The 26,518-nt window shown below is 38.3% G+C and overlaps 1 long non-coding RNA gene and 2 pseudogenes across 2 annotated transcripts; 1 reads left to right on the forward strand and 2 right to left on the reverse strand.

Annotated features, from left to right (window-relative positions):
• Window positions 1-1,644: 1,644 nt before the first annotated feature.
• On the reverse strand, window positions 1,645-15,749 carry LOC149112170 (uncharacterized; annotated as a pseudogene). Its single transcript, XR_016207310.1, has 5 exons — window positions 11,775-15,749; window positions 11,383-11,450; window positions 9,960-10,103; window positions 4,298-4,514; window positions 1,645-3,217 (listed from the first exon to the last, which is right to left on the reverse strand). The product of XR_016207310.1 is annotated as an uncharacterized LOC149112170 (transcript).
• LOC149112171 (uncharacterized) lies at window positions 5,040-9,064 on the forward strand. The gene is made up of 2 exons (XR_016207311.1): window positions 5,040-7,484; window positions 7,930-9,064. It is a non-coding gene; the product is annotated as an uncharacterized LOC149112171 (long non-coding RNA).
• A 6,696-nt stretch (window positions 15,750-22,445) lies between the features above and the next one.
• Window positions 22,446-26,064, reverse strand: LOC149112172 (uncharacterized; annotated as a pseudogene).
• Window positions 26,065-26,518: the final 454 nt, after the last annotated feature.

Consider the following 26,518-nt stretch of genomic DNA (forward strand, 5'->3'; position numbering starts at 1 on the left):
CCATTGACAAACACTTGAGAGTAATGGAGAGCTGTTAATCGTATCACACTATGAAGACCCACACATATAACGTGGCGGAACTTTCGTGCCAATCGACACTAACTCAGATTCGTGTTCTGGCTTGTGACTCAAACTGGCATTATAAATTCTGTTACGATTTGTTAAGAATCTTAAACGAGATATCTTAACTTTTCTCTTGGTAATCCCGTAATAATGGTGAACGCTTCCTTTAACATGTACATAAGCAGGCCATGAACCCCTTAAATATAAACAAGAGGATATTTTTATGAGCGATTCAGAAATCGGGGTATGTCGTTTTTTTTTTTTTTTTTTTTTTTTTCAGTTATAATGTAATTTATTTTTCTGTTTCAACAGTGTTAAATGTCAGTGACACTATAAAGTTTCAATACACCACCCCCCCGCCCCGATCCTGGGAAGTCAAGCATGCACCTTTAATTGCTTCGATTCCTTTCAACTGCCTTGTTTACAGAACAAGTTCCCTATCTTTTAATCCCTAACTATCAAATGTATTAGCAACTTATCTTGAAAGGTTACTTAGACATTTTGCTCTATTTTCAGTCTGCTTTCTCTATATAAGCTTACATCAAGACATTTCAGTTCCAGGGAATGAGAGAACCCTAGCAATTCTGAGAATTCTCTTTCATAGAGTTCAATTATTTTAATTCATCACGCTTTCAATGTGCAATCTTAACAAACTGTTTGCAAACAGTACTGAAATATCATGCCCCAACACCCAGCCATAAAAGGAAGTCTGGGAACAGGTAATAGCAACAATGACACTGCCAGGCTGGTGAATGTTACAAGCTATTATGAACTCATGTCTGACAATGATGAGTGACCATGAAACATGGTGCGGTGAAACTGAACAACCAGACTGCGACTGGCATTGCTAGTGTTAGTGTTGTGAAAGTGATGGCTAGCTAGTAGTGTCTGTGAACTTGGACCAGACCAGAAAAGAAAAGGTTCCATACTAGAAGTTGACTGAGAGTGACAAGTTTGTACTCAAAAACTGAAGAAGCTGCTTGATCAGACAGTCTTAAAGCCAGCTTCATCGCAACTTGTCAAGAGTTCCTGGATTGTGTATGTGGGAGACTCCATGTAATGACATATATCAAGAAACTCTGCTCAAAAGTTTTCAGGCTTCAGATATAACTATTAAAGGGTAAGGGATTTCTGACAAGTTGAATTCAGGTGTATAATGAAAGGGTACAGAAATCTTTCTTTTAGGGATTTCCCTTCTTCTAGTTCTAAAATGTTGTTGATAATCTCTCATTTACTCTCATGACCCAGAATGAGTGGATTCTGATATATTGTTCAAAAAGATATTTTAAAACTACTTTCTAGGGGTTTAAAAAAGGGATACAGTATTAAGGGGTTGGACCTTGAGGTCGAGCTTCCCCATTTAAAACTATGTAGAATACCCCCCCCCCCCCCTCCTTGTGTAACAAGGATGTTCAAATTGTTTTCTGGGAAAAAGCAAAAAACAAAACAGTGCCAATTTAAGGGATTGTGTGATTATCAATGTAAGTTCCCATTTGTATTTTGAATTAAAATGGGCCTAACATTATCCACAACAGTATAAAATAACCATACTTTGCAGCTTCAGAGAGAGACTCACACTGATAATGAAAACATAACTTTTATTTTTGCCCCTTCCTTTGCACCTTGTGATATTTTTAGGGAAATTCTCAAAACGTCTCTGCCCAAAGAAAATAAAAAATATAAATGAAAATCACTTTTTTTTTATCTTGAAAATGATCTCTGAGACAAAAACATCCTTTTTATGGCTAGTTATTATCTTACAATGTGTTGTGAAGAAACTGCTTATAGGAAAATATAAATGTTCAACAAAAAAAATGAACAGAAAAAAAAAAAAACTTTTTCAGAGGAGCTCCTATGTTCTTCAACTTACATGTAGGGTAATAGAATCTGTTTTTACACTTTCACACCAAAGAAAACACCACAGAAATGAGAATTATTGCTATTTGTCTGAGCTCCATATTTTTTAAATGGAAACATTTCCCATAAAATTTCTACATTATATTCTTGCCAGTACATGTATGACAACATACCAAATATATTTTGGAGAGAGGAGTACTTATAAAATTAATACAAACTGGTGTAGTTTAATTTTCCATTTAATTTTTGTAAACCTCTTACAGAATGCAACTTTTGGTTAGGTTGCACTTCACTGTCAAGGAAGAAATCACACCAAGGTGGCTTTGCATCTTTATTATGATTTCCATTATCAGTAAAAAAAAAAAAAATCACACTTGGACAGGTCTCTTGATCATGAGGGTATTTGCTCATTTACCACCTATAAAAAACAACATATACCGATAATGTATCATTTTTACGTGTGCTGTAAATTTTTCAATTGAAATCAGTTTGTTTTCACTTTTAGAGTGGTTTTTAAAAACGATCACAAGCACACCACCCACCCCTCAATCCCTATTCCTACCCTACAACAGTACAGCCAGGATCCCATATCAACCCCCCAACATAAGTGATCACTTACCATAATACTCCTATACTACAATACAATCTTTGTACAGACAGACCTAGATTCAAACATCAGATCTCCGACTTTTTGGTCCACTTCATCTCCATTAGGCCATGAAAGCAACCATTGCAAATGTCCTTATATTTGTTGGTCTAATTTATTGTTGCTCTCAGATTCCCCCTTCCCCTTTGATGCAATTAAATTGGTTTAAAAAAATAAACTGGTTTAAACAAATTAAAGCAGAGGTAGAAATTGAGCCATAAAATTACTATAATTTTAGTATGAGGATATTGAAATATAACTATACTATTGATATCCATATGTTCTATTGTAAAGACAGTGTAACTACTCAAATTGACCTTCATTGTCAGAGACAAAAACCTAAAAACATCTAAACACAGGTCAGTGAGGATATTGCCAGTTTTGCTTTTGCCAACAACCATTCTGCCTCAAAAATATAGAAGATAATGACAATAACAACAGAACCAATGTCTGTCAATTCAATAACCACACCAAATTCCCCTCCAAATTCCTTTCGACACCTTACAGTAAAATTTTGCCAACAGCATAAATTCAACTCAATGCTTTAACGTGCTTCTATCCTTAAATTTTTACCCCTTGAGTAAGAATTTTCAGGTCTATCACATAGAATTCCACAAAAGATTAAAAATGCTGTTTACCTTTTGCAAATATCTGCATCAGTTCCAAAGATATGAAGGTATAAAAAATAGAAATATGCAAATGAGGTGACTGATGTTGTCATACACTTAACCCAATATTACATTAGGTTGGTAGGCTTATAGTTAGAACTACAGGAAACACACCTATGGCTATAAAAATTATATACAGCCTGTATTTTCCCATGGCAACTTGCTCCTTTCCAGTCCCCTCTAACCTGATTTCACTAATTCAGTGATTTTCAGCTTGAAAAATGTTAAACGAGGCTACGACTTTGACCTTGCATGTTAATATGCTTCCTAGATCGTGCTGATGAGGCACCATTGGCAAATATCAAAATGGAAAGCTAAAGGTGGCCAGAAAAGCCTATAATCATCAGGGAAGGTTGAAACCCAGTATGTTGCCATGGTAACAAAACTGTTATGCTCATATTATGGAGGACATCTGCAAATTTCATCATAATAGCACTTTAAAACACTGTCCCTAGGAGTCCATGGTCCCTTGTATCTGGACAATAATTCAAAACTTGCCTGGGATGGATGATCTAAATGGTAGGTGGGAGACTCCCAGAATATTGAGGAGAGTTACTAGAATGATTGTATAATTATCTCTTTGCAGGAACTCATTAGACACTAACACTACTAACATGACTGAGTTTGGACAATATATATTTTGTTTTTTGGATACATGTATACTGTTACTGGTCATACAAGAGGTACCTTGCTACTGAGTTAAGTCTTAACGTGTGTATTTTACAGGAGGTCACTCCAAAAAACATAAATTTTATGTCAACGCTAATGAAAACCTTGCACTAAGGTTAGCCACTCACAGAAGTTTCAGTGTCTAAAGTGCAGGTTTTCCTTATGAAGTTTGCCTCCAAAGAAGCACCCAGGCCAAATTTTCATGACGTCATTCTGTCTGACAGATTTTGTCCTGATGGCTTGTGACAAGCCTTTTGACTACCACTCTGGGTTATGGCTGCTCTTGATCGAGACATTTTATTTTGAGCTAAACATGCTCTAAACTCCAAAATAATAGCATTGAAGATAGTGAAGAGGATAATCGCTTGGAAAAAAAAAAAAAGATTTTGCTGACCTCTTGACAGATGCCAAGTCAGTTGCAGGTTCTTCTCCTTCCCACCAATTTCGAGTTAGACAGAATGAAGTCACATAAACACAGCCTCAGGCTGCCAAGACAGTTGCAAAATGGTGGCCTCCGAAGTCGCTTCTTAATTTCGAGATGAACTTCTTAAGGATAGCAGGCACTTCAGATGCTGAACCTTTGGTGAGTGGAAATGCTGAATATTCACTTGCTATAAGTGAAGACAAAAAAAGTAAGCTTTTTGGAGTGACCTTCTCCTTTAAACTGAAAACATGTGAGCTAAATGCAACAAAATGTATATTAAACTTGGGCCAGTTCAATGTGATTTAATACAAGGTTTAAATCAGCCACAAAAAGACTGTTAGCTACTGATATTACTTTGTGAAGGCTTCTGGAAGGGTTATACTTTTATAAAGCATCTGGCAGCAAGTACTATTTTGGTTTACTAAAGAAAGACTCTTGTTACTGCTTAAGGAAACTGTGTTGGTTACAGTAGGTGTCAAAATATTATGGCTTTGATGACATGATAATAGAGATATCAGCCTTGGTAATTTCAGGGATAGTGGATAACCAATCTCCAAATAATAGAGTTATGGGACTTCACTATCAAAGTGATGCCTGATGTTTATTATAAATTGTGTATATTAATACTCCTAAAATGTACAATCCAGAATTTTGTTTTGTGGGTAATAGCTCAAATTCATTTTCACCTCAGTGAGGTACAAATATTCTTCAAACAACCAACACTGACAATTTTAAATTACAGTGGAACTTTGTTAATCCAGTTGCTGGGCCACAAAAATCTGACCACATTAACAGTGTGGTTAAAGGGGTTCTTTAAATAAGAAAATGACCGACTGACTGAGCCTTTGTTCAAGCCAGAATCAAGAGGCCATAATAACAAGGTGGCTATGTGAATGGGGTGGCCATAAGGCAGGGTTCCCTTGTGAGATAACTTTAAGAATTCCTAGGAATTCCTAGGAATTTCCTAAGAATTCCTAGGAAAAAATTCCTAGGAATTCCCAAGAATTCCTAGGAATTCCTAGGAATCTAAGGTGTGAATTTTCACGGTAATTCGGACTCGGAATTCCTAGGAATTCCTAGGAATTCCAAGTTTACATAGAGCTGACTTGGAATTCCTAGGAATTCCTAGGAATTCCAACTGAAATTTACTCACCTTGAAAATTCCTTAAAATTCCCTAAAATTCCTAGGAATTTCTGAGAATAACTTGGAATTTGTAGGATTTTTTGAGAATAGGTTGGAATTTTTTGGAAAATCTGAGAAAAACTGGGAATTTTGTATCATTTGTAGGTCAGACAAAATTTTGATGATTAATGCCCGGCATTAAAATAACAAATAAAGTCACTGATATCACATCAAACAGGTTTTAATCAATGGTTTATTACATTTGCTTTCATGAATTTATACATAAGATTAACTATCCTGTTTCTTTTTTATTACATCAAGAATCAAAAGCAAAACTGAAAACAGATATGATGGTCAAACTTTTACATGTTTGATAAAAAGAGAACTCTTTCAGATAATTTACTTACTTTTTTGGTTTAGAAATCCAACAATTTTCCATTCACAAGATTGTAGCTTAAATTATTGTTATTATGTGGAACAAATCTGGATTTTCATGATTGTAAGGAATCAATGGTAAGAACAAAACTGAAACACTCCTTAAAATTAAAAAAGGCTGAGTTTGGGCAAACTTAGCTGCTGTTCAGTTATTTCTGTTGATTCTGCAGCTTCTTTTGTTGCCCTCTAATTAGGGTGTCAACAGCTAGCCTCTTAATCGTCATCTTTGTTGTATGACACCTAAAACAAATTTTAAAAAAATACATTACATTGCGATATATATGAGGTACTGTAAGACTGAGATCCAAATGTTTATGTGCTCACAGTTTAATACATGCAGCTAATTAAGACCTGACTGTAAGCTGGTTGAAATGTTAAAAGAGAAGACTTGATAATTGTGAAGGTGCTTGTATACTATTGATAAATATGTTACATAAATCTTGAGCTTACAGTTGATTAAATCAAGGTTTTCCTTCTTCTGTCAGTGTATCAACAACCCTCGAATTGGAGGATATATATATCACGGTTTTTAGCCAAATTTAGACATTAGAAATATTAAAAAAGACACTTAAAACATTAAAGGAACATTTAAATAATAGAGTAAACACAAAGGAATATACGGATGGACAAAAATTGAAGATCAACACGGATTGCCATACAGTCAGGCTGAAACACACAGGAGACACGTATCAAACTCATGCACACTGTGGCTGCCTCGTCGGAGTTTTTGTGAAGAACTTTGACTGGGATCAGAGAGAACTGCTATATTTGTTTCGTTTGAACAAGTGTGGCGAGAGAAACTACTTGTTATTCGCAAATCAAATTGTTTAGGCACGCGCTGACTGGGCAACCTAAATTATTTCAACTTTGCTTTAGCCAGAATTAATTTCATACCATGACTGAGTGACCCACTCGTGTATGATTCGTGATGACAAAGTTCATTGAAAAGCTTCTGTCTAAATACAAGAATTTACTTTGTATAATATAAGGTTACTTGAATTCGATTACTCACCAAATAATTTTGTATACGGCTAATCTGCCCTTTGAATTTTTCCCCGTTGAAACATCCACAGTAAGACTTTCCTTTAGCTCCAAATCTTCGCCAAGAATAACTTGTTTCTCGTTAATGACACTCACCCTGTTTTCTTCTGGTCACAGGACCGCAGCAAAAACCATTTTGATATAATTTTGGAAGTGAAATCTACTAAAACGCACGAGCGATCAACCGTTAACGCTGAATTCAAAGATGGGCGCCAAAAGAGAATGGATAACGCGATCTTTGTCACGTTCAGTCACGAGGATAGTCAGGTGAAAATTGGCGTGCTGTGATTGGTTCCGTTGATCAGTTGAGGAGAGAATGGAACTGGAGAAGAAGGAGAGAGAGACTGGCAACGAGGCTGCCGGACCAGTCGCTCCTTTCCACGCGATTTTGGTGGTCTTTTGGGAGATGGGTCTTGCTTCAAAAGGAAAAAACTACACAGACTTTTTACGAAGAAATCAAGGAGGAAAATGGAACGTACTTTAACTGGTTGATCTGTTCTCGACGGTTGTCAAGATAACAAAGGATCGTGAGGCACTTAAATCAAGTTCACTGCAAAGGTAAGGAATCCAATTATATAGGGATTTTCTGTTATGATAAGCTATAATTGTAAATAAATCAAACTAAGCGATGCATTGTGTGCTCTTTAAAAACCCCAAAAGCCGAAATTCACCTGAAAAGTTTCAAATCGACTTAAGGAAACGAGATAAATTCTGCGAAATAAGCTTAAGCTTGTTGTATTAGTCCACCAAATCTATTTTGAGAGCCCACATGTTTCAACACCTAGTCAGCACAATGCAGCAAGTATAAATTTGCAATGCTTGTCATTTTTTCCTTTGAATTATTTATAAGGATTAACATGATATGAGATCTATAGTCTTTTCAATACATCAAGATGTAGGTTTTTTTTATTTGCATTGTCATTTATTTGTGTCAGTTATTTATTTGTTTCCCACTGACTCAATCTTTTTTATTCGTTTGATTTTGTTGTGTTATGAATTAAAGTGACCGCAAGGACAAGGAAATACAAGAAACATATTGATGATCCCACTATGCCCATACCAAAATCTACAAGATTCGACCACAAAAATCGCTTAAAGCAGTCTTCACAGGCCTGTTGATGTCATCTCCCTCTCTTGCATCACTTTTTGCTGGAGATCATTTCCAGCACCATGAACAGAACACCTCAGAGTCTTCGGCTCACCTGAGTGAGATGGCTGTTGGCAAAAATGTTGTGGATGACTTTGATGGATTGTGGAGTCAACCTTTATGCAAGAATTGAAGCTTCACAGAAGCATTTGATGAAATGGAGTTGCATATACCTGAAAAGACTACAGAAATACCAACTGATGTAATACACAACAACTCAGATTTGTCCACAGACAGTGATTCAGATAATGATGTTGAAGTTTCTAGTTCTGACTCCTCTGAAGAATTTGAGAACTCTGACACTGACGGCCATTCACTTGACTCCCCTGATGAAAGTGAAACTAATGGTTCCTAAGAAAAAGACATTTTCTGCCAAAGAATATGCCTGTATGGCTATTCTGGCCTTAATTTCAAGACATTGTATGACAATGAGAGGCTGCTAAAGATATCGTTGTTTTAATGAAACTACCGGTAATTTGTCCAGAGAATGTCACAGTACAGTTTTACAAATGTACAGCAGGTGTGTGGAAACTGTGAGCTTTTCATTTATGACATCTGAGAGAGATGTCTTCCTCTTTTTCCTAAATTCAAAAAGGATCAAGTCAAAAATTGTTCAACAGTGGGCTGTGATGGGTATGTGTGTGAATCTACAATTATATTAAATATATACATGCATATATATACTTTTGGTTTTATTGGAATTGTAAATAATATATATTCATTTATGCTGACAGGAGTTTTTTGCTTAATCTATTTATCAAATCTAAGAGCATCCATTTTTCTATCAGTCAAACTCTGGGTGTTTGATTTAAGGGTCCATATGGGCACATATACACTAACAAATCATGTTGGATCTAAAAAGCAATGTTATCAGTGCTATAGTTTTATGTTGAGTTGTCAGACTTAAACTGGAATTAATGTAGTAACATTTGTTTGGAAATAATTACCTTGGAGCTTGACAACAATAAAAAAGGATGGAACTACAGAGAAATGATCGTGTTGATTTTTACTAATGTACGGAAATTGATTCATACACTGAGTTCATCTTTAATTTTGACACTTTGGAAATTTATAGAAATTTCCAACAATATTTCAGGTGTTTTAGCTATTCCCCAAAACTCCTAGATATTCCAAACACATTTTTTAAAGCACTCTGGGAAATAATAGGAGTTCCAAGGATTATTCCCAATAATTCCCAGTCATACTTTTCACTATTCCCAAATATTCCCAGAAATTCCAAGGTCTTGGATTAAGCATAATTTGCATGGCTTGGAATAACTTGGAATTCCTAGGAATTCCCAATAATTCCCAGTCATACTTCCACTATTCCCAAATATTCCCAGAAATTCCAAGGTCTTGGATAAAGCACAATTTGCATATCTTGGAATAACTTGGAATTCCTAGGAATTCCTAGGAATTCCTAGGAATTCCCAGACTACTGGGAATTTATTTCGCAGGGGTTCCACCGTAGTGATGAACATATAAGATGATCCTCTCAAACACCTACCCATGAAGATTTTGGAAAGTATAGTTTGTATAATCAGTTAGACAACACACAACTTGGGCCCAGAGCTGACTAGAGATATTCCATTTTATATCCACACCCCCTTCCCCAGCCACACTCACTAAATAAGTCAATATTTACCACCTAACAGAAAAGATAAAAGTGCAGAAATAACTCTTTCATAGCCCCGTCTAAAGCTCATGTCAACAGAGGAAGAGGGAGTGTGGAAATAAAATAGAATGGCCCTACCAGGGACCATTTATATGGTCTTGGGTACCCAAGACAACCCTTCTCCTGAGTTACCCTGGCCAAGCTAACTTTTCATTTATTTCTTTGAAAATTCAACCAACTGTTTACGTTTAGGATCATGAACCTGTCTCACCTGTGAGACAACAGGGGTGGGTGAGTTGTCTAGCCTTGGCTCATGTCATGCCTTGGCACCCTGACAGGCAGGACAACTTTTCTTTATAGAAACACTTTGGCTTGGCTAACCGGGACAACTCTTCGCATGGCGAGTGTCACATGCCTAGATTTAGAATTTAAAGCAGCAATATCAATTTACAAAGAAGAGAAAATTAACTCAGCAAAACCCACTGTGATTGAATGACTGAGGGAAACTCAAACAAATAGGGATATTGCCCATTTGATTATTCAATAAGGGTTTTGAATAGTCATGCAGGGTCAAATTCAGTCAAATGCGTGGGGAAATAAATGGCAAACAATCACTTTAAGATCAAACCAAGCTAGAATTCTCAGCCCACCCACAATGGAGCAATCACAACTGACCTTTGTGAATTATTTGATGCATGCGTATGAGACAGCCATTTTTCATTCTTTCTTTACAAGATGGAAGGTAGATGCCATTTAACCATTGATCAAATGATGAACAAAGGTCCCGTTGCTACAGAGCTACATTGTATCCCCACCAGATTAACAGAAGATGAGGTGTTGTAAACAGATCCTTTGGAAGAACTAAAAAAGCTGTGAAAACAATCTCCAGCGGCCTGTGTTTCCACAGCATCTCTTGTTGAGTCAATTTGATATATAGAACATATCTTTAAAATCTCAAAATAGTTGAATTAACTAATTATGACTACCAAAATCTGCGATTCTCCCTACCCTATTTATTACCAGAATAAAAATTTGATAACCTATTTACCACCATGGTAGCTGACACAGTTGCCCTAAACATAATTTTTGACGGCCTTTTGTTTATGGTCTTATCAATAATGATGAAAAAGTAGCTTCTTCTAAACAACATTACCCAATTCAAGACTAGAGTACAAAACCCATATCCTATTTAAGGCCAAAATGGCCAAAACTGATACCCTATTTATGACCAAAACGACTGAAAAACCATACCTTTTGGGGCCACACATACCCCAATAGTGCATATAAGGGAGTACCCCCCGTCCCGGGTCACAGTAGAAGTGGGTACTTGTCAAAAGCGGAGGTAAAGTTAAGGGCCAAGGAGCTAACCGTAAACAGGCCAACCCCCCTCTTTTGGAACTGCCCAAAGAAGTTGATCCCCAGGCCAGCGTTGCAGTTCAGACAATACAGAGGAATGTACAATTGACCACTGGATAAAATTGGAATTCTGTCCAGCATACATGTATATTTATGAACAACTTCACAGTACCCGGGGGGGGTACTCCCAGAAAATTTGGTTGGGGAGTGCTTCACCCCTTTGTTGATCTCTTCGGGGAAATCTGATATCCCCAAAGCTCGCCTCTAACTCTCTACATTGCTTATATCTTACAGAGAAAAACCGTATTCAACAAGAGATACGGAAATAGGATACTAACCTTGAGTATACGCTTCAGCATGTCTTTTCCACCACACGCACGTGGATATAGAACTTCAACTGTGTTCACTTTCAGAAAAAAACGGCTTCTGTTAAATATGTTCCCGTTGTACACAGTGCAAACAATGGCCAGCAATACTTCATCCAGGTTGTTGTTAACATTATAGGCTATTGCACTTAGTGTTATCACCGAATCACGAACAATAAGAACCAAAAGTCGGAACAACACCAGTTTTGAATATGTGTAAAATCCGCCATTCGATGACAGAAGGCTCTCCGTTATTTTCCTTCAAAACAATACTAAACTGTTCTCTTTTGCCAACAGGTTTGCTTCAAAAGTCGAAGAAATGTGCCTTCAAGATATTTCTATCCTCAGTATGGAAGGACACGAACCTGATGGTTTGCAAATAGAGGAAAATCTTCCCCAATCGAAACGCCATTTTTTCGCTTTGTGAAACGAGCTGCGCGGCACCGTTTAAACCGGATGTGACGTCACTTTTTGTTGGATGATCCAGTACAAAAATTTCAGGAGTCTTCTGCCCCGCCCCTGGGTAAATTGCGCACGCGCTGATAGGGTAACTTCCAATAGATATCGGGCGCACTTCCGGTGTCTTTAAACGCTAAAGGAAACGCGGTTTTTCATTAAATCCAGCCTTTTTCGACGAATTTCGATTAAAACCAACGTTGGCAACATAGCTATGCATTCCTTTTTCGAAATCATGCTTTTTAAAGAAAATTACGAATTTTTCAATATTTTGAAATGCTCCCAAAATCTGACCTTTTAGAAATGAAACAAAATCGATGCATGGCGTAATCAGGATTTAAATTAAAATATTAAATCAATGGAAACAATCCCGAGAAAGTAATTTGGCTGGGAGCCTTTGCATTTTTTCTGTATTAGTCACATGTTCAAGGGCGTGGCCTGATGAAGTCATCACTAGTGTTACTGGTCATGAAAAAGTTGAAACACATGAAATAATTCTGAAGTAACTAAAAATGAGGAGGTTAGATGAGACTGGAGATCACAATATCGGTTAATGGGCCCTTAATACATTGTCATAAGTAGAAAAATAATCAGGAATCGTTATTTGAATAAATTTTGGTTGGAATTGTACAAAAAAATAGGTTCTTCCCCCTAAATGAGCCAAGCTAATGACGTAGCAGAACGCCGAGCCGTTTAGTGTGTGATTTGCGTTTACTCCACTAATGGCACGAAAATACAATCCATTGGAAGGCTACAACCAGTATCACGGATCTTTGTGGTCAGCAGTGTGGCACTGTTCGGTTAGAGTGGCTTGCCGCTCAAAGTCTTTGTGATCTCCAGTTTTAAGCAAACGGCATTTTACAAGGCTGATTGGAGGGCGCTTCAGAACGCTCATGCGCCATGTGTAAAAAGTTTACGCTAACCCATGGGGCTGATGAAATAGTAACTAAAACTGCCACTGTAATGTGTCTTTTCCATCTTCTTTGCCAAACAGCCATGACAGCTATATTCTGATAGCGAGTCTCGATCGCTAGAGAGACGCTAGTGAAAAGCCACTCGATCACCAGTTGAACTGAAGTTGTCATAGCAAAAGACTGTAAAAGTTCTAAGAGTGAATCGTCTTTTAAGAACATATATTGATACAAATACAAAACGCCGTTCATAGACACTATAGCAGTTGATTCATACAACATGCTCATGATTGTGATATCAGCCATTAGTCTCTCACGGCGAGGAGTACGAAAACTTCCCCAAGGAGCTGATGTTCTTTTGCAAATCACATGACAAATGTGATCAATCACAACCATTGTGCTTCGTTCTATGACTTCTGTAGCGCCGTGAATCAATCCAAGAACAGACATGGATTGTAGACTGTCAAGATCTGCCTGCAGCACTCGAAACATAATCGCTGAATGACAATACAATGGCGCTAACAAGACACACGCATAACCCGGGTGGGTAATGCTCTCTTGCTGCTGAACAAAAATTCGTGAGATTACTTTAAATAAGACTCCAACGAGAGGAGCGAAGAATGCGATTACCAGGCGTAGAACACTTTCCTTACTTTGCTTGTTATAAAGTGGGTAAATAATACATTTCACAGCATCGGCAAGAATTATAATAGATCCGAAGGGAACTGTCATTTGTAAAAACAAAGCCATCTTCTCTCTCCTTGTCCGTCGCTGACGGAAGTGATTCGTTAGAAGATAGGCTTGCCAACATACACCCATAAAAAACAAAACATAGAGTGGAAGTTTTTGCAAAGTCGAAAGCTTGGAATGAGATATTCCCAGGCCTTGTAGAACCACTCGATAAGTTGTGTCCAAGAAATATGCGAGGCAAGCCACCAGGATCAATTTTCCTTTCACCCCCATTAACTGATGTGGGCGAAAAAGAAATAAGGTGCATAAAAAAACGAAGCGTATAGAAAACCAGAGGCGATTGCACCAGAGATTAATCTCATCCATTGGACGTTTACTGGAATGGACATCTTTGGGAGAAATTCACAGTTGTTTATAGTTTTATCACACAAATACGAGATCAACAAGTATACTGAACCTATGATTGTGGCAGTTAGTAAAGAAATTAAAGCTCCATTGTACATTGATTTACAAACCGTTCTGAGAGCGGACGGTCTGAGTCGCTTCCAAGCCATTGCTCTATCTTCATCTTGCTGATCCTCTTGTGTTTCTTCGTTCTCTTCTGGTAAACTTGCGTCTGTAAGGCTTGCATTAATTCTGCTGGATCTTATGAAGGCTAAAGTTGTGGCTTCTCTGTCGCTGTATTCTTGATAAATACACTCCTCATTAGGATCTCCGTGACGATACCATTCATGGCCTGCCCTTTCTATAAGACTGTAGCCAAAAGACTCTGCCGTGTATTCAGGTTCTTGTGGGTTGTAGTGCTCTGTCACTCCTCGTGTAAAACTGAACAGGATATGACCAAACACCTCTATCAGTGTTCTGCTACTCATTGCTCCTCAGAGACTCGAACCGGACAAATGCTATAAATCATGAACTTCGTCCAAAGTGAGAAAAAATTACCAGTGCAGGATGTAACATGTTCGTCTTGTTTACTCCCCCTCATTTCCGCCTCATGTGATCAGTTTCGATTCGAAAGTGATATGAAAGACATCATCGTGGTATCAGCTAAATTCATAAGAAAGGGTAAGTTAGCGAGTACATGTATACTTCAGTTGACTTGCTATCGCACTTCGATCAATGTGTTGCTACTCATTGTGTTTGGTTAGGAGATCATGCGGTTGAACAGATATTTTAAAACCCAAGGAGTAGATTTGTCAGTTCAGGAGCCCGTTTCCTAACCGACACTTGGTTAGTGATGGTCTTAGGAATAGAACAAGCAGCTTAAATGAAATTCGGTGACAATCGCAGTTGACAAACTATGTCTTCCTGTGTTATTTGCTTCAGTATCGTTCCAATCCTTTTGTGGAGAAACCAGCGGGCCGTATCACTGTTGTGTCTTGTAAAGTTATACTTTCGAATATTCACTTTTAATAAAGCGGGCTTTTGTGTTCCGCCTGTTAATTAAACAAGTACGAAAACCCCCAATTTTCGACTTTAAAAGCTAAGAAAAAGCATTTATACCAATAATGATCAATCTTTTAGCAATTCCTTTTTAGGGTTTTTTATTCGGCAAATCATAGAGTACGCATTTTCTTACGAGTCTAGAAAGTCGTTTTCACACAAAGTAAAGCCAGGTCTTCGTGTATGCTACATTCAAAATTTCCAGCCAAAAAACTGGAATCTAATTTGTCGATCTGATAGCATGATAATTTGGAATGAATGGTTAAGCAAAAGGAACTGTCTTTCCAAAGTGCACTCAAACACCTGTCAGTGTTTCGAACTTGGCTTCATTTCTGTCAGTCGCTAAATTAAAGTCCGTCTAGGTCTCGACACGTGCGTCCATGGATCGAAACTTATTTTTCTTTTCAGTTTTTTCTAGCTTTCTTTCAAGCATGATGAGGAATTTTGCCTCACGTAAAACTCAACACAGTGAACCCTGATCATGAGCAACTTCATCAGCGTGCTACTCGTGTCCGGCTGGTTTAATAAAAAATATTGGAAGTCATGGTTTGAAGTTTTCAAAGTGGATTGACTGTACCCACAACAACTATACCTACTCTTACTTTTAGCTGAATAACTCAATGATTCCGGGATTCAAAAACGTTTTTTAAAAACTTATGGTCGTCAACTTTGAAACCGTTATCTTTCAGGTGAAGTTGACGTGACTTACAAAGTACATGAAATGTTGAACTATAAGTTATCCTTTTAGGCGATATTCGTTCGTAGCTTCCTTTGTCACGTAAACTCATATTTATCATTTTGAAAAACTATTTGATTAGCATTCAGCTTACGAAGTTTCGATCAGTATCGAAGCTGTGAATAATAAAGAATCGCTTCATGCTTGTCGTTTCTACTTAGCCTGCTTCAGTCAAATTTTGTCTCGATGCAGTAGGAGTTTGTTGAGCCCGAGAGAGGCACTGGGGAAAACTGGGTCAGGAGACCTATGATATGATCAGCTACCTGTTTGAACTAAGAACTTCAGTGCCGGCTAAGATGGACAGGTATAGACATGCGGCTCTAGATCTGGAGACGTAAATGAGCGTAGCCAAGAGTAAATCTAGATTTTCGAGTGCTCTTTAAACTTTCAAGTGTATCTATAACTCGATATAAATCCAGTTATCAACGTGAAGAATCCGGCCTTTGAGTAACAATATCTCATGACAGTGACAAGTAAAAAGCTCGGTATATTACATATATAAGCAAAAAAAATCAACAAGTTGGCTAAAAAGAAACTAATGGTAGTGATATTATGTTTGATACTATAATCGCATGGCAATATTTACAAATGTAAAACCAGCAGATAAATAGAGTCCGCCAACAGGGTAATCTTTGTTTACAATGTTTGCACATAAGCATGATTATTTCATTTACTGGTGACCGAGCTACAAAAATATCAGTTCTTAATATAGAAAGGGCGCGACGCTTGTCGAAACTTGGTTTTTTTAAGCCAATCGCAGAACTCAGCCAAAGCAAAACCAAAACAAATAATCCCTTTACAAAGTCATTCTAAACTTTTCTAAAGCCACTGATTTAAAATTAATCAAATAACAATAACAGCTTTATTGAAGAGTCAATGTATTTAGTATTAACTACCAATTGGGAATACAACAACAACACCAACAAAGTTAAAATTATTTACAATTAAAAAAGTAAAAAAAAAAAAGAAGTGTATATACAATCAATCTGCAAAAATGCATGTATAAGTAGTACATGAAAACGGTAGGCATATTATAGGTGGTCTTTAAGAATTACAGAGGTTACAACAAATATTGTTGTTGTACAGAAATGACGTGAGGTCTTTTTTCCTAATGTTCTTTTTGAATGATTCGATATCCAGAGAGCCTTACAGTTTATTATCTAGTTTCGACCATATGCGCGGTCCTTGATATCTAAGAGAATGTTTTCAATAGTTTATAGTATTAAAAGTAGGGATATCAAAATCACTATTTCTAAGTGAATAACTAGTTTCTTTCTTCTTATATAGTTCGTTAACAATACTCCGCCCAAGGCCATATTTTACTTTGTATATTTAAAATTGCTATTTTAGCCTAAAGTACACCGAACTAAGGATCATACTAGGAAACACCCCATCAGAAAAGTCACACTAAAAGCCGGCGTATTTCTCTAACTCGACTTGAAAGACAGAAATAGCACGAGGTCTTAACGTGGTGGTCGCATGGGAAACTAGAATTTACATTTTGGTACTCGAAATAAACGACCAACTTTTCGTTAGTTTTTTTTTTTTTTTTTGTCTAAGAGTAACAAATAACATTTTCTTGGTGTTTCTACTGAGTTATAGAAACACTTGTGAAAGCTTGAGAGAACCGTAGAAACACTTAAAGGCTTGTCACCTGTCCCATGATTCTGACCTAGACAGTATTTCTCAGGCTTGATCTGCAGGAACGTTTCTGTTAAACCTCTCACACTTAACATGGCACTAAATACAGAACAAGCTTTAAGAGACAGCCACCATCAAGGCGATTCTGCTGTATGTTTGGTCCAAGCTGTGTTAAATTACGACTGAGAGGTTTTAATAATAGTTATGCAATGCTCTCTCGTGTTATTAACAATTATAATCCATCAAATATTTTCGCTCCCGCGCGATTGGTCTAAATGCGTCACGTGACTGAATATTCTACAGCAAAAATTGGGAAATGTCCGAGTGATATTCCCTAATTTTCAAAACCGCAGGTGTTGCGAAAAACATCTGAAGGATAAGATACACAATAGCCTCCATTTGAGGCGAAAATATGCTCGTATATTTGCTCTTGGACATGATCTTTTCCTCAAAACTCACAGTTTTCTTTCACACTTTTCAAAAATTACACTTTTCTTCCCGTCGTTTTCGCTTCTCGGAACAGCTAATTTTGGCGGACAAATATCCGAGAATATTTTCGTATGAAATGGAGGCTATTGTTTATTTATTCCACGAGCGCGCGTTGGATTTGAGATGGAAAGTAGCCAACGAGGCACCTAGCGCCGAGTTGGCTGTAATTATCTCATATCCAACAAGCGCGAGTGGAATAATTGTCAGTAACTGAAAACGCTCCAGTAATACAGAAAACTAATCTGAAATAAAAACGCCCAAAATAATCACGCGTATACGTACGCTTATCATATTTGTAGAGCACGGTGTAATAAGCACTTAATGACTAGACTACGAGCAGTCCCTCTTTCGCTTAGTCCGTAGTGGGTGACGCGAAAGAAAACCGCGAGAAAAAAATGGCTGCGCGAAATCCTGGGGGCGAGGAGCGCGCGAAAGGAGGGACTACCACCGGCACCTAAGCCCAAGAGTTTGCCCTTTCACGGGCGAGTGATTTTTCGGTGTAGGATTTCTCATCTTGACGTCCTCTTATTATCGCTTGTTGTCAATAAGCCCGGGAGACATCCTGAATAAAATTGCAAAAACATATGCCGTGAGAATTATATCTTCGTTTAGTGTTCTTTCAGCGTAATTGTCAAAGAAGTTTTAAAAAGAAGACTGCGAATGAGGCATCTTTTAGCGATTTTCGCTGCGTCTGTAGGTGTAAATGTAAAGGTTATTGCGAAAATTTCAAATGCAGAGTGTCAACCGAGAATTTACATTATGCATTTGACATAGGAGACCAACCAACTGCGGTGAAATGTTTGCCGATAGCAGCGGAAAATTTCAGGTGAATGTCCGGTTTCAAGTGAAAGTCCGGTTCAATCTTTCAACTGGACGGCAGAAAGGCCAATCTCAGAAAACTTATATTCGCTGACTTGGACGATGCTGTTGAACGGCGAAATCATTAACACGCTTGCAGCCGGGTTGGAGACGGAAAGCTTTGCCAAACAAAACACTGGATAAATTTAAATCTTTCGAAAGCCTGCTGGCAGATTCGCAAGAACATCACGGCTTGCAAAGCGCGATTCCAACGCTTCGCTTTGCTCTGGTACCGCCTCGATTTGCTCCGGTTCCAAAACATTCCTGCAAGACGTCATACGTATCTCGAATGTTGACAACACGTTGTCAACGCCCCTAACATAAGCCAATAATATTTTTGCGTTGTGAGAGCAACGCATAATTCAAACACTTGGGCTTAGGCGGTAGTCCCTCCTTTCGCGCGCTCCCCGCCTCCAGGATTTCGCGCAGCAATTATTTTCTCGCGGTTTTCTTTCGCGTCATGCACGACGGACTAAGCGAAAGAGGGACTACTTGTAGTCTACTTAATGACTGGCCCTAAGGGAAATAGTGAGTTTTGTTTTCCCGAGACCCTCGATGTACCCCTCGGCTGCGTCTCTGGGAACATTGAAGGTTTCGGGGAAACAAACTTCACTGTTTTTCTTGGCGCCAGTCATTAGGTGTTTTGTCATACCGCCCAAATTAAAAGATAAAAACAAAAAAATTTGCCACACAAATTTTTCACAAATTTGCCGCTATTTCAAGGAGCACGACTTGATCACGTGCTAGTCGAAAGTTCAAATTGTTGTTTCCCTAAGGAGTTTGTGAGTTTTGTTCGTCCTAGGGAGTTAGTGAGTTTTGACCCACGACACGGGACACGCTCTTCTCCAATCGGAAAACGTATTTGCGTTGCGAGGTATAACAATGGCTCATAACCCATGATGGCTAAGCCAATGAAATCTCTCGAATTGCATTATCTAACGATCCAGTTTTTAATAACATGGAATATCCTAAGAGACATTTGTATTTTCTCGGTTGACACACAAGCCTTTAGGCGAGTGTGTATACCAAGAAAATACAAGCAACGAATGGCATATTCAATGTTATTAAAGACTGCATCATTAAATAATGATGTTTGAGAGTTTTTATTGACTTAGCCATTATGGGTTATGAGTTATTATACTACGCTCTACAAATATGGTAAGCATGCGCGTAGCATTTGGGGGAAGCTTTTATATTTGTTTTAGTTTATTTCTCTATCTTTTGAGGGTGTTTTTAATAAAACAACTATTCCACTAGCGATTGTTGGATATGAAAAGATTATAGCCCACCCCTACGCGCCTCGTTGGCTATCCACCATCTTATATCCAACGCGCGCTCGTGGAATAAATGTTAAGCATACCACGAGAGAGTGTTGCATTAAGTGGTTTTTAATTGAGTGTCGTAAAACCAAAATCAAACCAATTACTTACCAATTAGACTACTCAGCCAATCTCAAACCGTAGTAAAACCAAAACCAAAACCAAAGTAATTGTCTAATTACTTTCGACACTTAATTGAAAACCGCTCTATTACTATTATTACTAACAATTAAAATACATTGGCCAACACAGTCAATGCGACATACGCGCGGCGCATGATGGGAATGTTGAATGTAACACCGTCCAATATACAACGGCTCTCCTGTATTCTGATTGGCTGTATTTTCTATGGCATGGTATAAATCGTAATATTTGAGTTATGCTCTCATACAACAGCAAAAGGACTTTAAAGTTCCCTCGCGGGCTTAGATTCTTCCTTACTTAAGAGACATTCCAGGCTTGGGACGCACCAGTACGCTGAGACGTTTTGCGTCTGGTTAACTGTTTACTAACAATTTCAAGCCCATTAACAACCAGAATCACGGTTCTCTGTAGTCAGCCGTGTGCCGGTACCGTTCGGATTGAGCAGCTTCCAGATCTTTTCGAACCCTAGCTTTAACAAAAGGGCATATCACAAGGCGGATTTAAGGGCTCTTTAAAGCGCGCATGTGCCATGTCTAAAAGATTTGAACTAAACCATAGTCCTGAAGACATAGTAGTTACAAATGCCATTAAAGTATGTCTTCCATCTTCTTTGCCAAACAGCCATTACAGCTATATTCTGATAACGAGTCTCGATCGCTAGAGAGAGGCTGGTGAAAAACCACTCGATCACCAATTGAACTGAAGTCGTCATAACAAAAGACTGTAGCAGTTCTAAAAGGGACTCGTCTTTTAAGTATACATATTGATACAAGTACAATAATCCGTTAACAAACACTATAACAGTTGATTCATACAACATGCTCATGATAGCGATATCAGCCATAAGTCTCTCACGGCGAGGAGTACAAAAACTTCCCCAAGGACCTGATGTCCGTTTGCAAATCACATGACAAATGTGATCAATCACAACCATGGAACTTCGTTCTATAACTTCTGTAGCGCCGTGAATCAATCCAAGAACAGCCATGGATTGTAAACTGTCAAGATCTGCTTGCAACACTCGAACAAAATCGCTGAGGCACAATACAATGGCGCTAACAAGACACACGAATATCCCGGATGCATAATACTCCCTAGCCGTTGAACAACTATTCGTGAGATTACTTTAAATAGCACTCCAATGAGAGGAGACCCCTGAAAACGACAAGAATCTCGGCAACTGTTTAGTCAAAGCCGGGGGGGGGGTACTCCCTTATATGGGCTATATAGGTATATGCGGCCCCAAAGGGTATGGTTTTTCAGCCGTTTTGGTCATAAATAGGGTATAGACTTTAGCTGATTTTGGTCATAAATAGGGTATCGTTTTTGCACTCTAGCCTTCATATGGGTAAGTTTTTAAGAAGAAGCCACTTTTTTATCATTATCGAAAAGAAAAACAACAAAAGCCCTTCACAAATTATGTTTATTGTAACTTAACATTGGTCTGAACTAGGGAACCAATAATAACGCAGGTCTAAAACAAGGTTTTGATTTAAGGGTCAGGTCATAAATAGGGTTTCGAATTTTTGGTCAGGTCATAAATAGGGTAGGGAATACCGCAGAGTTTGGTCATAAATAGGGTAAGGGTTTTGAGAAGCGGGCCGCACACCCCCGCTCAATTTTTCTGGAAGTACCTCCCCCCACCCCCTCTCCCCCCCCCCCCCCCCCACGAAGTCAAAGTTCTCGCAAAGCTGAAGAATAGCCAGAAACGTCATTTTAAAAGCTCTCGCGCGCGTGATGTAACACTTCTCGCTTTCTTCTGAAATCTATCAACGTGTCCGGTTCGGAACATTCAATTAAACTTACCGATGCTTTCGATTGCACATCCATCTTGCAATGTAATCTACTGCATAAGCTTGCACTCTAGCTGTAGAAAATGATTTACATTAGTGAGACGGAATGAAGGCTAACGTATCCACCTTCAATGTCCTCATGACCAACCCTGATCATGAGAATATGTCGAAAACGTTGGGTTTTACAATAAATTTTCATTTTTAGTTGTCAGCGTCATACATATAAATTAACCTTCACAATCATTTGCTACTTTCGAAAATGACAAGACTCTTTAGTTTCTCGGAATTTTTTAAATGTCTAGCGCTTTGATGTCAACGTTTCGAAACCGTTACAAACTCTGGCCAACTCTTTATGTGCTCTATCCATACATTATATTGCATGCTTGTATACAATGAAGACATAATTTACACATACGGTTACACATGCAGTCACTCCGTTACAGGCCTGGCCCCATGAATAGGATCGTATCCAAACACTCAAACGGATATCTATACTTTTATTGTAGCAGGGCAATTATTTACACAAAAACTCTCAAACAAATACACCTTTCAGTAATAATTTTTAAACACTTTATTTACAGAGATAATTGAATTACTCAGTTACCAAAGACAATTTCAAATAATCAACAAGTTAGCTGAAAGGAAAATAATGATACTGATATGATATTATACACACTACGATCGCTTAGACAATATTTAAAAGCAATAGAAAGGCAAGCAAATAGAGTCAACCAACAGCGTAATCTTTGTTTACAATATTTGCATATAAGCATGAGCACTTCATTTACTGACCGAGCTACAAAAATATCAACTCTGACTATTGAAAGGTCCTGGCATAACACACTACAACAAGGAATTGGTCAGAACACTTATTCAAACTATGCTTTAATTTTTAAGGCAATCGCAGAGCTCATTAAAAGCAAAACAAAAAGAAATCATCTATTTACCAATTCCGTCCAAACTTTTTTAAAGCCATTATTTTTCTACGCGATTTTTCTAAGGTAAAAAGTTTAAGGGCCCATTAACCGATTCATGCGCGCGCTCGCGCGCGTTGCTAAGAAGGTGAAATTTCACTTCCGGTCACTTACGTCAGCCTGAGCACGGAAAATAAAAACAACTCAAAAGCTTGCAAATTCGCATACATTTTAGATGTTTTTCTTTGTGTTTCACAAAATGCAAAGTAAAAAAAGTACAAGCAAGACAAAATAAGAGAAATACAGAAAAACAAGAGCAATAGAAAGAGAAAAACTAACTCCGCGTGGCTTTGTGTGAGCTTACCGAAGTGCGCTGGTAGGGTAAATTGCGCACGCGCTGATAGGGTAACTTCCAATAGATATCGGGCGCACTTCCGGTGTCTTTAAACGCTAAAGGAAACGCGGTTTTTCATTAAATCCAGCCTTTTTCGACGAATTTCGATTAAAGCCAACGTTGGCAACATAGCTATGCATTCCTTTTTCGAAATCATGCTTTTTAAAGAAAATTACGAATTTTTCAATATTTTGAAATGCTCCCAAAATCTGACCTTTTAGAAATGAAACAAAATCGATGCATGGCGTAATCAGGATTTAAATTAAAATATTAAATCAATGGAAACAATCCCGAGAAAGTAATTTGGCTGGGAGCCTTTGCATTTTTTCTGTATTAGTCACATGTTCAAGGGCGTGGCCTGATGAAGTCATCACTAGTGTTACTGGTCATGAAAAAGTTGAAACACATGAAATAACTCTGAAGTAACTAAAAATGAGGAGGTTAGATGAGACTGGAGATCACAATATCGGTTAATGGGCCCTTAATACATTGTCATAAGTAGAAAAATAATCAGGAATCGTTATTTGAGTAAACTTTGGTTGGAATTGTACAAAAAAATAGGTTCTTCCCCCTAAATGAGCCAAGCTAATGACGTAGCAGAACGCCGAGCCGTTTAGTGTGTGATTTGCGTTTACTCCACTAATGGCACGAAAATACAATCCATTGGAAGGCTACAACCAGTATCACGGATCTTTGTGGTCAGCAGTGTGGCACTGTTCGGTTAGAGTGGCTTGCCGCTCAAAGTCTTTGTGATCTCCAGTTTTAAGCAAACGGCATTTTACAAGGCTGATTGGAGGGCGCTTCAGAACGCTCATGCGCCATGTGTAAAAAGTTTACGCTAACCCATGGGGCTGATGAAATAGTAACTAAAACTGCCACTGTAATGTGTCTTTTCCATCTTCTTTGCCAAACAGCCATGACAGCTATATTCTGATAGCGAGTCTCGATCGCTAGAGAGACGCTAGTGAAAAGCCACTCGATCACCAGTTGAACTGAAGTTGTCATAGCAAAAGACTGTAAAAGTTCTAAGAGTGAATCGTCTTTTAAGAACATATATTGATACAAATACAAAACGCCGTTCATAGACACTATAGCAGTTGATTCATACAACATGCTCATGATTGTGATATCAGCCATTAGTCTCTCACGGCGAGGAGTACGAAAACTTCCCCAAGGAGCTGATGCTCTTTTGCAAATCACATGACAAATGTGATCAATCACAACCATTGTGCTTCGTTCTATGACTTCTGTAGCGCCGTGAATCAATCCAAGAACAGACATGGATTGTAGACTGTCAAGATCTGCCTGCAGCACTCGAAACATAATCGCTGAATGACAATACAATGGCGCTAACAAGACACACGCATAACCCGGGTGGGTAATGCTCTCTTGCTGCTGAACAAAAATTCGTGAGATTACTTTAAATAAGACTCCAACGAGAGGAGCGAAGAATGCGATTACCAGGCGTAGAACACTTTCCTTACTTTGCTTGTTATAAAGTGGGTAAATAATACATTTCACAGCATCGGCAAGAATTATAATAGATCCGAAGGGAACTGTCATTTGTAAAAACAAAGCCATCTTCTCTCTCCTTGTCCGTCGCTGACGGAAGTGATTCGTTAGAAGATAGGCTTGCCAACATACACCCATAAAAAACAAAACATAGAGTGGAAGTTTTTGCAAAGTCGAAAGCTTGGAATGAGATATTCCCAGGCCTTGTAGAACCACTCGATAAGTTGTGTCCAAGAAATATGCGAGGCAAGCAGGATCAATTTTCCTTTCACCCCCATTAACTGATGTGGGCGAAAAAGAAATAAGGTGCATAAAAAAAACGAGACGTATAGAAAACCAGAGGCGATTGCAGCAGAAATTAATCTCATCCATTGGACGTTTACTGGAATGGACATCTTTGGGAGAAATTCACAGTTGTTTATAGTTTTATAACACAAATACGAGATCAACAAGTATACTGAACCTATGATTGTGGCAGTCAGTAAAGAAATTAAAGCTCCATTGTACATTGATTTACAAACCGTTCTGAGAGCGGACGGTCTGAGTCGCTTCCAAGCCATTGCTCTATCTTCATCTTGCTGATCCTCTTGTGTTTCTTCGTTCTCTTCTGGTAAACTTGCGTCTGTAAGGCTTGCATTAATTCTGCTGGATCTTACGAAGTCTAAAGTTGTGGCTTCTCTGTCGCTGTATTCTTGATAAATACATTCCTCATTAGGATCTCCGTGACGATACCATTCATGGCCTGCCCTTTCTAGAGGACTGTAGCCAAAAGACTCTACTGTGTATTCAGGTTCTTGTGGGTTGTAGTGCTCTGTCACTCCTCGTGTAAAACTGAACAGGATATGACCAAACACCTCTATCAGTGTTCTGCTACTCATTGCTCCTCAGAGACTCGAACCGGACAAATGCTATAAATCATGAACTTCGTCCAAAGTGAGAAAAAATTACCAGTGCAGGATGTAACATGTTCGTCTTGTTTACTCCCCCTCATTTCCGCCTCATGTGATCAGTTTCGATTCGAAAGTGATATGAAAGACATCATCGTGGTATCAGCTAAATTCATAAGAAAGGGTAAGTTAGCGAGTACATGTATACTTCAGTGGACTTGCTATCGCACTTCGATCAATGTGTTGCTACTCATTGTGTTTGGTTAGGAGATCATGCGGTTGAACAGATATTTTCAAACCCAAGGAGTAGATTTGTCAGTTCAGGAGCCCGTTTCCTAACCGACACTTGGTTAGTGATGGTCTTAGGAATAGAACAAGCAGCTTAAATGAAATTCGGTGACAATCGCAGTTGACAAACTATGTCTTCCTGTGTTATTTGCTTCAGTATCGTTCCAATCCTTTTGTGGAGAAACCAGCGGGCCGTATCACTGTTGTGTCTTGTAAAGTTATACTTTCGAATATTCACTTTTAATAAAGCGGGCTTTTGTGTTCCGCCTGTTAATTAAACAAGTACGAAAACCCCCAATTTTCGACTTTAAAAGCTAAGAAAAAGCATTTATACCAATAATGATCAATCTTTTAGCAATTCCTTTTTAGGGTTTTTTATTCGGCAAATCATAGAGTACGCATTTTCTTACGAGTCTAGAAAGTCGTTTTCACACAAGTAAAGCCAGGTCTTCGTGTATCCTACATTCAAAATTTCCAGCCAAAAAACTGGAATCTAATTTGTCGATCTGATAGCATGATAACTTGGAATGAATGGTTAAGCAAAAGGAACTGTCTTTCCAAAGTGCTCTCAAACACCTGTCAGTGTTTCGAACTTGGCTTCATTTCTGTCAGTCGCTAAATTAAAGTCCGTCTA

Source organism: Orbicella faveolata, unplaced genomic scaffold (assembly GCF_042242905.1).
Source record: "Orbicella faveolata isolate gen_17 unplaced genomic scaffold, um_ofav_v1 contig_2, whole genome shotgun sequence".
Classification (NCBI taxonomy): Eukaryota; Metazoa; Cnidaria; class Anthozoa; order Scleractinia; family Merulinidae; genus Orbicella; species Orbicella faveolata.